At 40.9% G+C, this 13,797-nt stretch overlaps 1 protein-coding gene across 2 annotated transcripts in view; it reads left to right on the top strand.

The window, feature by feature from the left end:
- supt3h (SPT3 homolog, SAGA and STAGA complex component) overlaps positions 1-13,797 on the top strand; it is a 424,528-nt gene that overhangs the window by 364,753 nt on the left and 45,978 nt on the right. The gene's annotated exons all lie outside the window — the stretch shown is intronic.

Raw genomic sequence — 13,797 nt, 5'->3', positions numbered from 1 at the left:
TAGGCCATTGGCTTTAAACCAGGGATTCCAACTTTGAATTTCAGTATCAACTGACATTCTCATTCAGGTTTCAACTGGTGAATTTCCCCCCTCCCCCCAATAGGTTTATTTCCACATCTGTTCAGATCCTACTGCACCGTAAATTTCTTTCAGCTTAATGCAAGATTTTTTGCCTCATAACCGATCGGTCTCAATTAGCACGCATCCAGCAATTTGAATTAGGTTTCTTTACCTTCAAGCTGCTCACAACTTTATCATTGGGATCATGGCCTTTGAAATGAATCTGGTTTTCATTTGCATCCTGTTCAGTAACATTTATGTTCCTAATGGGTTGCCTTCCCAGAAGATTATGGTCAGGCATGATAATATTTCAATTCTATATTGTCAAATCAGTAAGGTACAATTCAGAGGATCTCACATTGAAACTATAATGCTCCAATCAGTCAACCCCTTGGGGTTGCAGTCACAGAAACACAAGGGAGATATTCAAGCCCTAAAGACAGAACAGAGAAGGGCCACAAGGCTGATCCCTAGGTCCAAGGACTAAATTGTGAAAAAAAGACTTGGGTTTCAAAGCTTTGAAAAGAGACAACTAGAAGGGAATCCCATAGAGGTATATGAGATAGTAAACTGCGTAGAAAAGCTAAATCCAGAGCAATACTTCATGTTAAGCTCTGACTGTAGGACGAGAGGGGAAATGTTTAATTGCTGAAAGCCAATTGTAGGACTTATGCGAAGAAGTTGTTCTTCACTCAAAGTGTGATCAACACGTGGAATGGATTTTTGAATCGGGCAAACATGGCAAAGACTCTGGAATTATCATTTAAGTTGGATGCCGTGATGGGGGTTGGTTTGATCTGGATGGATGAGCTGAATGATTTTCCTCATTTATATCTATGTCATGATGTGTATGACTCAGCCTTCTACAAATAAGAAAGCAGTCTGATTGAGCCATGACATTTATGTTATAACTACTTATCCCAGCCACAGAGGGTGGGGTGGTGAATGTGCTTCAGTTCTGAGGTATCTTGCATTTGCTGGTCTTCCTGTCATACTCTGAGTAATTCTGAAATATAGGTTTGTGCTTCTAGAGCTTCTTGGTTTAATAGTCTGTGTCATTGGCACAAGGGTTTAGGCAGTCTGTTCTATTCAAGGAGGATTTTTAAAAAATCTTCAAAACTCCAACAAGGTAATTTCCAGATGCAAACTGTATAGTGGACCAGTTTAAAATCTTTCAACAAAACCATCTCGCAAGCAACTACATGCTCATCAACCAAACTGGATGAGCTTATAGAATCAGCATTGGACTTAGGAGTATGTTGCCAAAGTAGCCTCTGTTTTAGGAATTGGTTTATTGTGGTACAAGAACTTTTAAAAAGGTATAATAGGCTAAAAAAGAAACAGCAGGATAAATTTGGAGAAGAGAATTTTTTCAGTTGTTGTAATTAAACCTATACTGGCAAGACATTACTACCATTTGCCCATCAAATTTTACGTCCTTCCAGAGAGTATCATATAAGGGGTGTACCTTAAAAGTTGGATCGCTTCACACTGAATATTCAGATTTCTAATCAACTGTCAGAACACAAGCCTGCTGGAGGAATTATGTTAATGATTACAAAACCATTGCATCATGAACACCAGAGAAAATATAGAAGAACTAGATGTGAGAAGAGGAACATCAAAAGGGAAAGAATGCCTTGAATAAATGTACATAAATCAATCATTCTTTTTATATAGCTTAAGAAAGCTAGCTCCTGGCACTATTTCTGTCCACACACAGACCTGCACAAAACTGTTACATTTGCAGAATACCTCTTTAGCAAGAGTCATTGTATGGCTAGAATGTTGTGGTGGTGTGGTATTCTACTACTCCAAGCAAATTAGGAACAGTGTGCTGATACTGCCTCTTCTGGACTTTTGTGAAACATACTGATAAAATCTTCCTTTCTGAGCAAGTTGTGTTTAAAAGAATACCAAAGCTATTGGAGAAAATACTAGGTTTGGTATTCGAGTATTCTGCCTTGTGTATTGTATGGCTTTCCCCAGGTAAATTCCAGGACTGCAATGCAATTGTTATAAATAGATAATTAAGTTTAGGAATAATCTTCTATTTCATCTATTCTGCTCTACAGTGGCATTGTGAAGGGTTTCCATCTTTCTGTCAGATTTGACTTCATTCAGACCATGGTTAAATTCAATGTTGGGAATATTTTCCAACTCTGGAGCAATACTAATCCCTAGATAATTTCCCACCAAATGGTTTCCAAGTAGAATAATGATGCCAAAATAAATTTAGTGCAATATTTGCTGTTTCACCATTTTCAGAAGAATAACAAATGTCTGTTTCATTTATAAACCAAAATCTGAGAAACTTTATACAGCACCCAGGAGGATGCAGAAATATCAGTATCTGTCTGTATCATCCTATGCATAATGCAGGAAGATGAAGGAATGGAATTCCCCAGTGTTTAAAGAAAAATATAATGACACAGGATTTGTTTCTTTACAGCTGAGTAGGAAATGGCTTTGAATATATAGCAGAGAATTGTATTAATGACTGAACTAGTAGAATATTATGGTTCTGTTTAAGGACAGTACTGTTTCTGCATTGGCCTGATAACACAGAGAATGCCATGGGTATTTGATTTTACATTTATAAAACTTATGTTTGTTTAAATAAAATTGAAGACATTTTAAAACACTTATGTAATAAATAGATACACTACATAAAAATAGTTGTTCCCAGTCAGATCAGACCGCAATACTTTTTGGCCCACATTAGCTCACACCAAACTCTGTCCTATACCTTATATCTTGTACTAATATGAAATGCCTGTGGATTATTGCAGAAGTATCCCTAAAGCTGAATGTGATCATAGTCTGAATAAGGTCAAATCTGACAGAAAGGTGGACATCTCTACCAATGCCACCATGGACTATTCCCACCTCTCCAGCTCAAGTTTCATCATTGACACCACCTAAGCCATTCAGGAATGACCAGTATCAAAAATAAATTTTTTAAAACTTGGCAGAAACTATAGAAGATTTTGGTGATTTTTCCCAACAATTGAAGTATAATCATAGACTGCTACAATAAACATTTGGCCCAGCAAGTCTCCAGCAGTGTTTTTCTCAAAACCATCATAATGTTTAATAATTTTGTCTTCTACACCAAATACCTGTAAGCTAATGATCTGTGTTGCTATTGGCTTGACACCCTGCGTCCAAAAGGTTATGACTAGTCAACATACCAAGCTATGTCTGCAATCCAACCTGCTACAAATAAGAGGGTTGCCTCCACAAAATAATAACTGATCCAGTCATAACCATCTATATTATAACTACTTTTCCCAGTCACAGAGGGTAAATCCCTTTTCCCCTAAACTCCCTCCTTGTTGATGTACCAGATGTTGTAACACTACATTTAAGAAAATAATATAGGGCTCGATGTTACCAGGGCTGCGGGTTCGCGGCGGGGGGGCTATTGGGCGCGTGGGTAACGCGCCCGGTGAAATCAGTCTGCCCCCCGCGCGATCGCAGCCTAATTGGATCCACTTACCTGGTCGTCCACCTCGAGCCAGGCCTTCCTGGTGGCAGAGGTGTCCACTTACCTGGGCGTTCCCCACTGCTGATCTGTGCGTCGGGCGGACTGCGCATGCGCAGTAAGCTCTGTCAGCTGCAGGAGCTCTATTTAAAGGGGCAGTCCTCCACTGACAGATGCTGCAGCCAATGGAACAAATTACAGCATGGAGCAGCCCAGGGGGAAGGCTGCTCCCAGTTTAATGATGCCTCACTCCAGGTATCATTAGATGGGGTGAGGAGGAGGGGGAGGACAGAGATCCTTCCCCCTGGCGGGCGGGAGGAAGCGGCCTGCCTCTGCCACCAGGAAGGCCTGGCTCGAGGTGGCAGAGGAGGTCACCTGCACCACCAACATATCGCCCACCTGCATACAGTGCAGGAGGCACTCCAATGACCTAAGTAGGTCAGCCAAAGTGAGTACACTTACTCATTCCCCTACACTCCATCTGCCACATCACCGCCCCCACCCAACATCTCCTTCTGCACTGCCAACACGACTCTCTCACATCACCCCTCATACCCACTCAAACCTCATCCTCATCTTACCTGCACTTACTCACCTTGCCAGTACTCATCCCGCCACTACCACTCAACCCAATCCTCATACAATCTCATGGCTCTATCTCATACTCACCCTCTCATGCATCTCTTTCACAGTCAGCCTCACTCAACCTGCCACTACATGTGCTGCAGCCACAGGGCATGCATCACATATGTGCAGTAGGAAGCGATAGGCAAACGTGTCGTGAGCATGAAGGGGATGCACAAGGGTGTTTGAGGGTTTGTCATGGGTGTTACTTATATTGAATTTCTGACCAACTCACATCACATATTATATTGGCACCACTACTGCCACGTCTTTGCGAATCTTGTCTGGTTTGTGCAACATTGCCCTTTCCTGAGGATCACAATGAAGACCCACAACTGATGCCACCCATTGTGTCACTGCAGAGTGGGTGTAGGTGTATTTGCAGGGCTCTTTTGTGCAGACGACTGAGAGACGTCGGCGATGTCCCCGGTGGCACCCTAGAAGGATGCAGAGGAGAAGTTGTTGAGGGCAGTGGTGACTTTGACAGCGACAGGTAAGAAGTTGGTGCTCGGGCCAACCGGGAGCAGCTCGGCATGAAGGAGGCTGCAGATGTCCACGACTACATGTCGAGTGACTCTGAGCCTCCGTGTGCACTGCTGCTCAGAGAGGTCCAGGAGGCTGAGCCTCGGTCTGTGGACCCTGTGGCGAGGGTAGTGCCCTCTGCAACGCATCTCTCTCTGCGGTTGCCCTCCCTCCTGCTGTGCAGGTGGATGTGTCACAGCACTCTGTTGTGGAGCTCCACGTGTCAGAGGTGGACAGTGTGGCCGGTGAGGCTGGTGATGCTGTTCACCCTCCGAGGAGGTCATGACTGCAGCTACGGCGGCCCTCATCCGCAAGATGTACATCTGAGGGGGTCTGCAAGGTAGGTACAGGTCTCTGGACCCCGGGGTAAGTGTGAAAGTTGGTGAATTTTCTTGTCAGGAGGAGGGTGGTGCAGGCCAAACTTTGTCCCAAGTGACAGAGTGGCCTCCTGCAATGGGTGAGGGTCTCCCCACCCCCCCCCCCCACCTGTCAAATGGACCTTTGCAGCTGCCACAGGCTGACAGCTGCAACACGTCCATTTCAACTCGGAGTGTTTTCCCCAGTATGGGAAACAGTCCTAGTTGTCTCTAAAATCCCACCCCTCCTCACATATTCCCTTAATCAGGTCTGTTAATGACCTGAAATAGCAATGTAAATAGTCTTAAGTGGCACCCCGCTGGCTTTAATTGCCTGCGGGACTCCCACATGCGGGGGCTGCGCGCGCACGTCGGTGCGTCTGTGGGGAACCCGGAAGTGGGTGGGTTGGAGCCGGGCTCCGAACCCGCTCCGGGATTCCCCGATTTTCGGAGCCCCCCGCCAGGAATGCACCCGATAGCGGGTGCTAAAATGAAGCCCATAGTGTTATGCTCACTGATAAGGCCATCTCTGACCACATCATTGTATCTCTCATCCTTTTCCAACTCCACTTCCTTCTGCCTATGTCTTGGCAAAAAGTCTCCTCCAAGTCATATACAACTGCACTTTCAAACTTCCGACTGCCTAGCCTTTGGCCTTCCATTCACCACGATACTTCTGCAGCTGCCAATTTGCTCAACTTTTCCCTCACTTCCACCTTTGATGCCCTTTTCCGCAACAAAACCTTACTCTGACCCCCATCTTTGGCTGTCTTAAGTCCAAGAGGTTGAACTTGAGAGAGCCAAAGGCACAACTGGATTAGCCATCCATTACCAGATGTGGCTGGACCACATCAACTGCTATTGGGCCTCACTCTCCTCTGCAAAAGCAACCAACTACTCCAGGATCATCCTGAGGGCAAAAATTATCTCTGGCTTCTTTTCTGCATTACCAACTATCTCCTTAAATCCCTCTTCCCCACCACCTTTATCCTGGCCTCCAACAAGTGGCTTCTTTGTCACTAAGGTTGAGACCATCTGTTCAGCTGCCTCTGCTGCTTTTCCCTCTCTTCCTTTTCCCCACCAAGCCAAGGCTACCCCAGGCTCCGTATTTCTGTAACCTGTTCTGGCCCTACAACTTGACCACCCCCCTCCCCCCAACTCCTGCCCATGAGCTCTCCATTCCTCTTGTGCATTCCTCCTCCCTTCGCCCAACCATCGAGGCTGTAACTTCAGTTGCTTAGGCCCCATGTTCTGAAATTCCCTCCCTTAACCCCTCTGCATCTCCAGCTCCCTCTCCTATCTTGACCCTCCTTAAAACCCACCTCTTCACCAAGCTTATGGTCACCCGTCCTAATATCTCCTCCTGTGGCTGAGCATTCATTTTTTCATCACACCAATGTAAAGCGCCTTGGGACATTTTTTTCTACGTTGAAGATGTTATACGAATGCAAGATGTTGTTGCTCACTCCTGATACATGTCTTTTCACCATTACGGAATTTTGTAACCAAAGCTATTTTTAATTTAAGGAAAAAATGTTCCCATTTCTCAACATATAAATATTCTGTTCTGTTCTTAAACCATCTGCGATTGTGCCTGCACAGCATTCACTGGTACTTATCAACATTGTGATAAAGTTCAAGGTTACTGAAAACATTTTTAACTTACAACAGTTACACAATAGGAGCCGACTCATTTTAATGTAAAAACCAATATAAATCACAATGTACTCTTAAAGGAAACCATGTGAAATTTTATTATAAATCTTATATTTTAAATTTTATTAAATTATTATTGCGAGTATCCTGCATGAGTCTAATTTCTGATAACTTATGAGCTAAATAGGTCATTAAATAATTGTATATATTACATATTAATGATGTTTTAAACATATTCCATTAAAAAAGCACTAAATTGTGTTCATTGAACTAATTGTCTTATTTTCTTTATTTCCGCTACAGGTATTTGTTGCAATGAATGGGCCAATTATTAAGGGCAGTTACCTTATCAATAGTTAGCGTCCAGTTAGTTATTATTATCAGGTACATGCAAATTGACAGAGTCCATAGATGAGATTTTATTTCAGTGTAATAATTTGGGAAACATCCATTTGATTGCTTCAAAAGCCACAAAGATGATACAAAAGTAACAGAATCCTTCAAAACCATTTGGAAACCAATTGCAATACAATGTTAAAACAGCAAATATTGAAGAACAGTTGCTTTAAAGATTGCTATAAAAGCTAGTTCATACTATAATTTTAACATTATCTATGCTTGTACTTTTGAGATACATTTAGAGGTTGCTACTTTGACGTACTGTTTTGACCCATTAGTTGCATACAATACATCTGGTATTTTACGTGGTCCTAAAGGGTTCATCTTTCAACAAAACTATTTGCTTAAGGCCGGTGGTGTTTTAATCCGGGGAATAGATGTACTAAAATGTTATGCACTAATTTGAAGGAAAAGATCAAGAGTTAGCTTAATGAAGTTGTGTAAAAAGCATGATCAGTTAATGTGCTTTTAAGCAGATTGTGTTTAAAGGGAAAAGATGGTTCTTGTTTCGTATAGGTGAAACACATGTTTAACAATATAAAAAACCTTCTGTTTGCAGAGACAATTCATTTTTATGCATGTCCAGCAACCACTAAGGGAAGGTTAAGTACTAATAATATTCATAATGCTTACATTCAGTCAAGTAATAGATTGCACTGTGCATGGGAAATTAATGTCTGGTAAGTAAATGCTTTGAGCTGATTAGATATTTTTAACTGTTAGCAATTGAGGCTGGAGGTTTAATAATGGAAATAATTGACATGCAGCTTCTCTGATGAGTGGTTGTTGTATAAGAAAAGATGGAGTTTCCAGGCTCAGTTGGTAACGGGAGCATGTGGCTGTGTCATGTAGATCAGAAGGTCCTAAAGTTCTATTCCCAGCTGTGGCTGATCTCTGCTTTAATAACATCAGGACTGCCAACACTCATCGTTGAGACTCCCCTAATAAAGCATATCCAATTGGGCACAATACAAAAAGGTGACCGGCTGGTATCAATGGCCTAGGCATTCTGTCCTGCCCCTGCCAATTTTTCTGCAGACCTGGGATGGAAAGCTCCTTGGGGATAGGCCCATCGTGACCTTGCCTCCCAGTTTTCCAAGGACAGGTCAGAATACATTCATCCATAAGTTGTTGAGCATACAAAAATTTGAAGAAGATGAGGCCTCTGCCACGTTTCCTGCATTTGCCCAGTTTGAATGTTGGAAGCAGGGGCTGCCTGTTAGGCCTTGATATCAAACGTTCAAATGTAGATGCACAGTTTTTCTTGGAGAGTGTTAGCATGCACAGGCTCCGGGAGCAGCAACACTAAAAGCAGCCCAAAAAATTCTTTACATTCAGGCTGCTCAGAAGCTTCCTCTTCCTCCCTATGCGGCAGGCCCCCAAAGGCCCGCCTCAGTAACTTGGCGGCACCCCAAAGGTCCGCCTCAGTAACTTGGCAGCCCCCCAAAGGTCCGCCTCAGTAACTTGGCGGCCCCAGTTCAGTGGCTGTGGAATCCATCTGACACATACAAATAACCCCTGGGCCAGGAATATATGGCAGGGCTCAGGGAGCCATCTTTGGAATGGGAGCAATTTGCCCCATCAGAGATGCCCCCTCCCCAGTCAGAAAGCCTAGGCCAATGCCTTCAAGTCGGGAGGGGTAAAAGTAGTTGGAAGCAGCTGAAGAGTTTTACAAAAATAAATAATGCCTGTGGTTGTTCTAATTTTTTTCTTTTACTACTCTTTAACTACATTTTTTTGCGTTCCTTATTGTGGATTGCTCAGTGTTTGTGGATTTATTGTCCTGTTATTTAACAGATGTATTACCATTTGGCTTTGCCAGGAAATAAACACAGTGAAACTAAAGTACGTCTGGCTGTTTTGTAAAGAGTAGCCATTCACACAGGAAAGTGTAGTAAATTCAGATAATATACAATTGGAAGGTTCCACTTGAAAGTGAAGCAGAAGCATTTTGTCCATTAAATTCTATTGTGCGAATAACACGAATGCTTAACAGGTTTGTATGAAGTTCCTTTGTCCACAATTTTAATGGAGACATTACGCTGTTTATTTTAAACAGGTTAATGTCACCATGAAAATAGCAGATAAAGGAATTTGAAATGAATATATTAAGCAGTTCTTTGCAAATATTGGCACATGTAATTTCAAGGCTATTTGAATTTAAGTTGTCAAAACAAGATCACAAAATTTTTCGTTAAGCAAAAACCCAAAATTTTACATTTGATGTGTATGGTACCTGGTGAATACGTCAGCTCTCTGTCTCCCAAAAGAACGTGGCAGTTTTAACTGAGCCAATCCTCAACCTGCTTCACTCGCGTTGATTCATGTATTATTTTACATCTGCACTTTCCACTATCCATCAAGAAATACATAACCTTGCCAATTGAACAGTCTGATGCTGACTTAGGATTTCACCTGTATCATAAACTGACTCCTCAGACTGGAAGTTTCAGATTCAGGTTTAAGTTCAGCAAGGTGAGACCAACTTTAGATAAGCCAAAAATGCAAATAGAGGCCAATTTGCTTTCGTACCTGTGTTACTTGGCATTTGTCCTTTTATTTATTGTTTAGTAGACTTTATGTTCATTCAAGCACTTTGTGAACCTGCTTGTTTGTGAATATTAACCTCTTCAGTTATTTTGTTCAACTAGGCAGTATGCTCGTTTTGTTTGGCACATGTACTATTGTGCATTTATTTAAGCTTCATGGTCCTTTAAAAGTTACTAGACTGCATCAAACCAGCCCAACTAATTGTACTGCCTGAAAAATGCAATCGGATACACAGTTCAGTGCATTCAGTAACAAGAATTTGTTCCTTGGTTGAATTGTGTTCAGGGAAAACTCATGTTACTTAGTGCAGTGGATCTAACAGAATTAGTCTGCGGATTCATTGTCATTTGTTCAATGTAACATGTTCAGTACACTGGAAGCAGTCAATGTGTTTCAAAAGATTAGCTCATTCAGTGGTGCAGCTGATCCTAATGTATATTGATGACTGATTTATAAAATATTATTGTATTTCTGTAATAGGATTCTAAATGGAACTATAATGTTATAACCTGCTTTCCATATATATATAACACAAATGATCACAGACAAAAGAAAAACAACTTTTAGAATGAAAGTGGCACTATCTTCATGAAAAATATGGGAGAGGGCAAAGAATCATGTCATATTCATCACAGTGACATCACATGTGATTTACATCATGTTTTGGATTCGTAAATGGAGTTTTTGCTGAACATGTTTGTAAAGCAGATTGTACCTCTTAAATCAAAATGGAAAATTCAATAAAACCACATGATTTGACAATAGTGTTACAATTCATACAAACCAATCAATTTTAAATTGGATTGATGAACTCAAATACCGTTCTAATTCAGTGTTGTCCATTCTGTTCATAAGAAACACCTGCAGAATAATTGTACAGGTGTTTCTTTGGATGAAATGGCAACAGCTTACATCCATGTTTCTTGACTCAGAATAACGAGTTTTGATGGATTGTATTTTTTTTAATATGAACGTACAGTATGTTGTTTATTACCTTGATTCACAGAAGGTTGAAATAATCCCCAAATATATTCTTGGATCATGCCTGATCGGGAGTGTTTGTGCTTTGGTGTTCTGTTTTTCCCTGCCTGTTCCCCCGCCTTGACTTCTTGTCTTATCTTCCCAGCTGCCTTCAATTTATCTTAACCAGTTCCCTTTGTATTGCTCAGTCATCACAATTGCAGTCTTCATTGTCATTAAAAACAAAAATCTGTAGAACACTGTTTGGGAGTACTCCCCTAATGTTTGCCTAGGCTTAAATGTTTGATATCCTAATATATAATATAAAGTTTGAGACAGAGCGGCCTTTTGCCTGGAAAGTTAAGAAGTCTAGGTTGTGGAGCAGTATTTTTTTTTATTTATTCGTTCATGGGATGTGGGTGTCGCTGGCGAGGCCAGCATTTATTGCCCATCCCTAATTGCCCTTGAGAAGGTGGTGGTGAGCCGCCGCCTTGAACCGCTGCAGTCCGTTCAAGAAGGCGGCTCACCACCACCTTCTCAAGGGCAATTAGGGATGGGCAATAAATGCCGGCCTCGCCAGCGACGCCCACATCCCATGAACGAATAAATAAAAAAAAACATTCACTTATGACTCACAAGATGAAAAAGCTTTAAAGGGGGAAAATTTAACTGCGTAGTTTAAAGGATCACTAGAATTTTAAAAATTCTTTTTTCTCATTGTTTGAACAATGTTGCATCTCGGAAGAGCAAAAGACATATAATTTCATATATGTGAATACACACACGTTACATTTGAATTCTGGTAAATCTGTCCCTTTTTAAACAACATGGAAAGGTCGAAATGCAAATCAATCTAAATGCATCAGTCCCTCTGGGAGTTATAGCTCTGAACTCTTGCTTTGCAATTGGTAGGAACATAGGGTTAGCAGGAGGTCAGTATTATGAATATATGCTCCAAAAATTGAACTTTATGTAGCAGAATGGGACATGAATCCACAACCTTCTGACTCAGAGGCGAGAGTGCTACCACTGAGCCACGGCGAATCAGGTGCGAAGACTGTAGGTAACATTCCCAGTCAGTTGTAACACATCCAATTCATGCCCTGGTTGAGATTGACTAATTTAGCACAGATCAAGGATTGAAATTTGGGACCTTCCTGGTCTGTGTGACTCAGTACCACACCATTTACCCTCTCAGAAGTTGAGAGAAGGGAGAAGCTAGCAACCATATTTATAAATCTGGGAGATGTGATGTGATATGGCTTATTCAGGAGTAACAGTTGTATGTCAGTATAGTGTCACTACCCTAAACTACCATTATAAGAGAAGTACTGTTAACTTCATCAGATCACAAGTTCTCAAATATATTTTTATTTTTATTTATTTTTGGGAAAAGAGGAGTTGGTACAGTATCTCTGCCCCCTCTATAATCTTGCCTTGTTTTTTGTGACACCATTTTGCACAAGAATTACATGACATCTTACATGACATATGCCATTTACAGTTAAATTTAAATATATTTTCCCTGGAGAATTAAGATTAAGTACGCTTTTGTCATTTTAAACAGAACATGTGCTTTTCACATTTTCAGTGTGAGCCCACATTGTAATTTTAGAAGAGGCGGAGATCCTTATCAGCACTAGACTTACCACAATATTCTTGGATTGTGCAAAGTTTATTGGAAAGAACCAGGCCCACTTTCACTGCTTCTGCAGGCTGGAAAACTCACTCAACCAACATAATTCGAGCAATCGTGGAGCTTTAATTAAATTTGCGTTTCTAGCCCCAAGCTAGTTGGAGAAGCATCAGTGTGACTTTTTGGATGCCTCAATTGGCACCAGAATCCAACAGTGATAATGACCAAGGAACTGTAAGAAAACGGCCTGGAAATAGTAATCAACCAGCATATCCTTTCAGACTGATACCAAGACAAGGTTTCCACAGGTCAGGCCTAGCACTGATCTGTCACAGAAGAAGGCACATTGCTTTGCTCTTTCTGTTGTGTCTACAGGAGAAAAAGAATATTAACTATAAATGTGTATCATTTGTGATACTTATATAATAAAACATATAATGAAATGATGGTTTGAGGATACATTTTGGAATCTTAATAATCTTTAATGGAAAAGGTTGTCTGTATTTTCCCATAAGTCCAAAATGTATTAAATGTTTCTGAGTCAAGGAAAAAATAGAGCACTAATAATGCTTTTGATTTATAAAGTCATATGTTTTTGTAGATAAATAAGTGGAAGTCCATTTGTATGATTTTTTAATTTGTGTAGACCAGACATTTCTTTCTCAGGAGTACAATAGCCAAAAAACTACATAGTGAGGTAAGAATTCATCTGGTTGTTGGGTATAGTAACATCAAAATTGCAGTCATGAAGATTTCCTCTGGATCTAAAAAGAACATGTTTACAAAATATTGAACAAAGAAAATCTTCATGACTGCATTTGCAATGTTGCTTAACAAAGCAATCAGAGGAATTCTTGCCTTAATGACTGGAGTTAGCTTACTCAGCCATCTTACTCAAATATAACCTGTTTTTATAAGTTAAGCAATAATGGCTGCATGGTGATATGAATTGAGCAAATAATGAGTTTTTTTAAAAAGCTATTTGTTTTTGAATTGAAAAAGATGAAGGAATAATAGATTCATTTTAGAAGGAAATTGTATGAAGTAATTGTAACTATAAAGGGAAAGACCCTTCCTAAAGGGCCACTCTCTTCTATCCATTTTCAATCTTTATTATCATTCAAAAATGTTACTTATAGGTTCTGAAGCTGCTGACTCATTTTTGGGTATGATACCAGAGGTGGCCTTCAGTACCTTACACAAGTGGCCATTCTTTATGTGTAAGCCTACACAGTGAGTATTGATGGGCTTCTCTACACTGGAGGCATCACACCCAAATTCGATTCTTTCTGACCAACATGCACATAAGTGCACTTTCCAGCAATCAGGCCCAGGTCATAGACCTGAAACATTAACTCTGTTTCTCTCTCCAGACATGCTGCCTGACTGAGTGTTTCCAGTATTTTCTGTTTTTATATCAGGACCAGGAAACCTGGCTACATTCTCTTCTGCCTAGCCCAGTGGTACTGAGACCAGTTGTAGCATCCCTACCAGTGCTCTGGCTGAGATCAGCATAAACTGGAGATCCAACTGTAATTTTCCTAGTC

Source organism: Heptranchias perlo, chromosome 5 (assembly GCF_035084215.1).
Source record: "Heptranchias perlo isolate sHepPer1 chromosome 5, sHepPer1.hap1, whole genome shotgun sequence".
Classification (NCBI taxonomy): Eukaryota; Metazoa; Chordata; class Chondrichthyes; order Hexanchiformes; family Hexanchidae; genus Heptranchias; species Heptranchias perlo.
The sequence above is the reverse complement of the archived record's forward strand: the minus strand, read 5'-3'. Positions and strand labels throughout refer to the sequence as shown.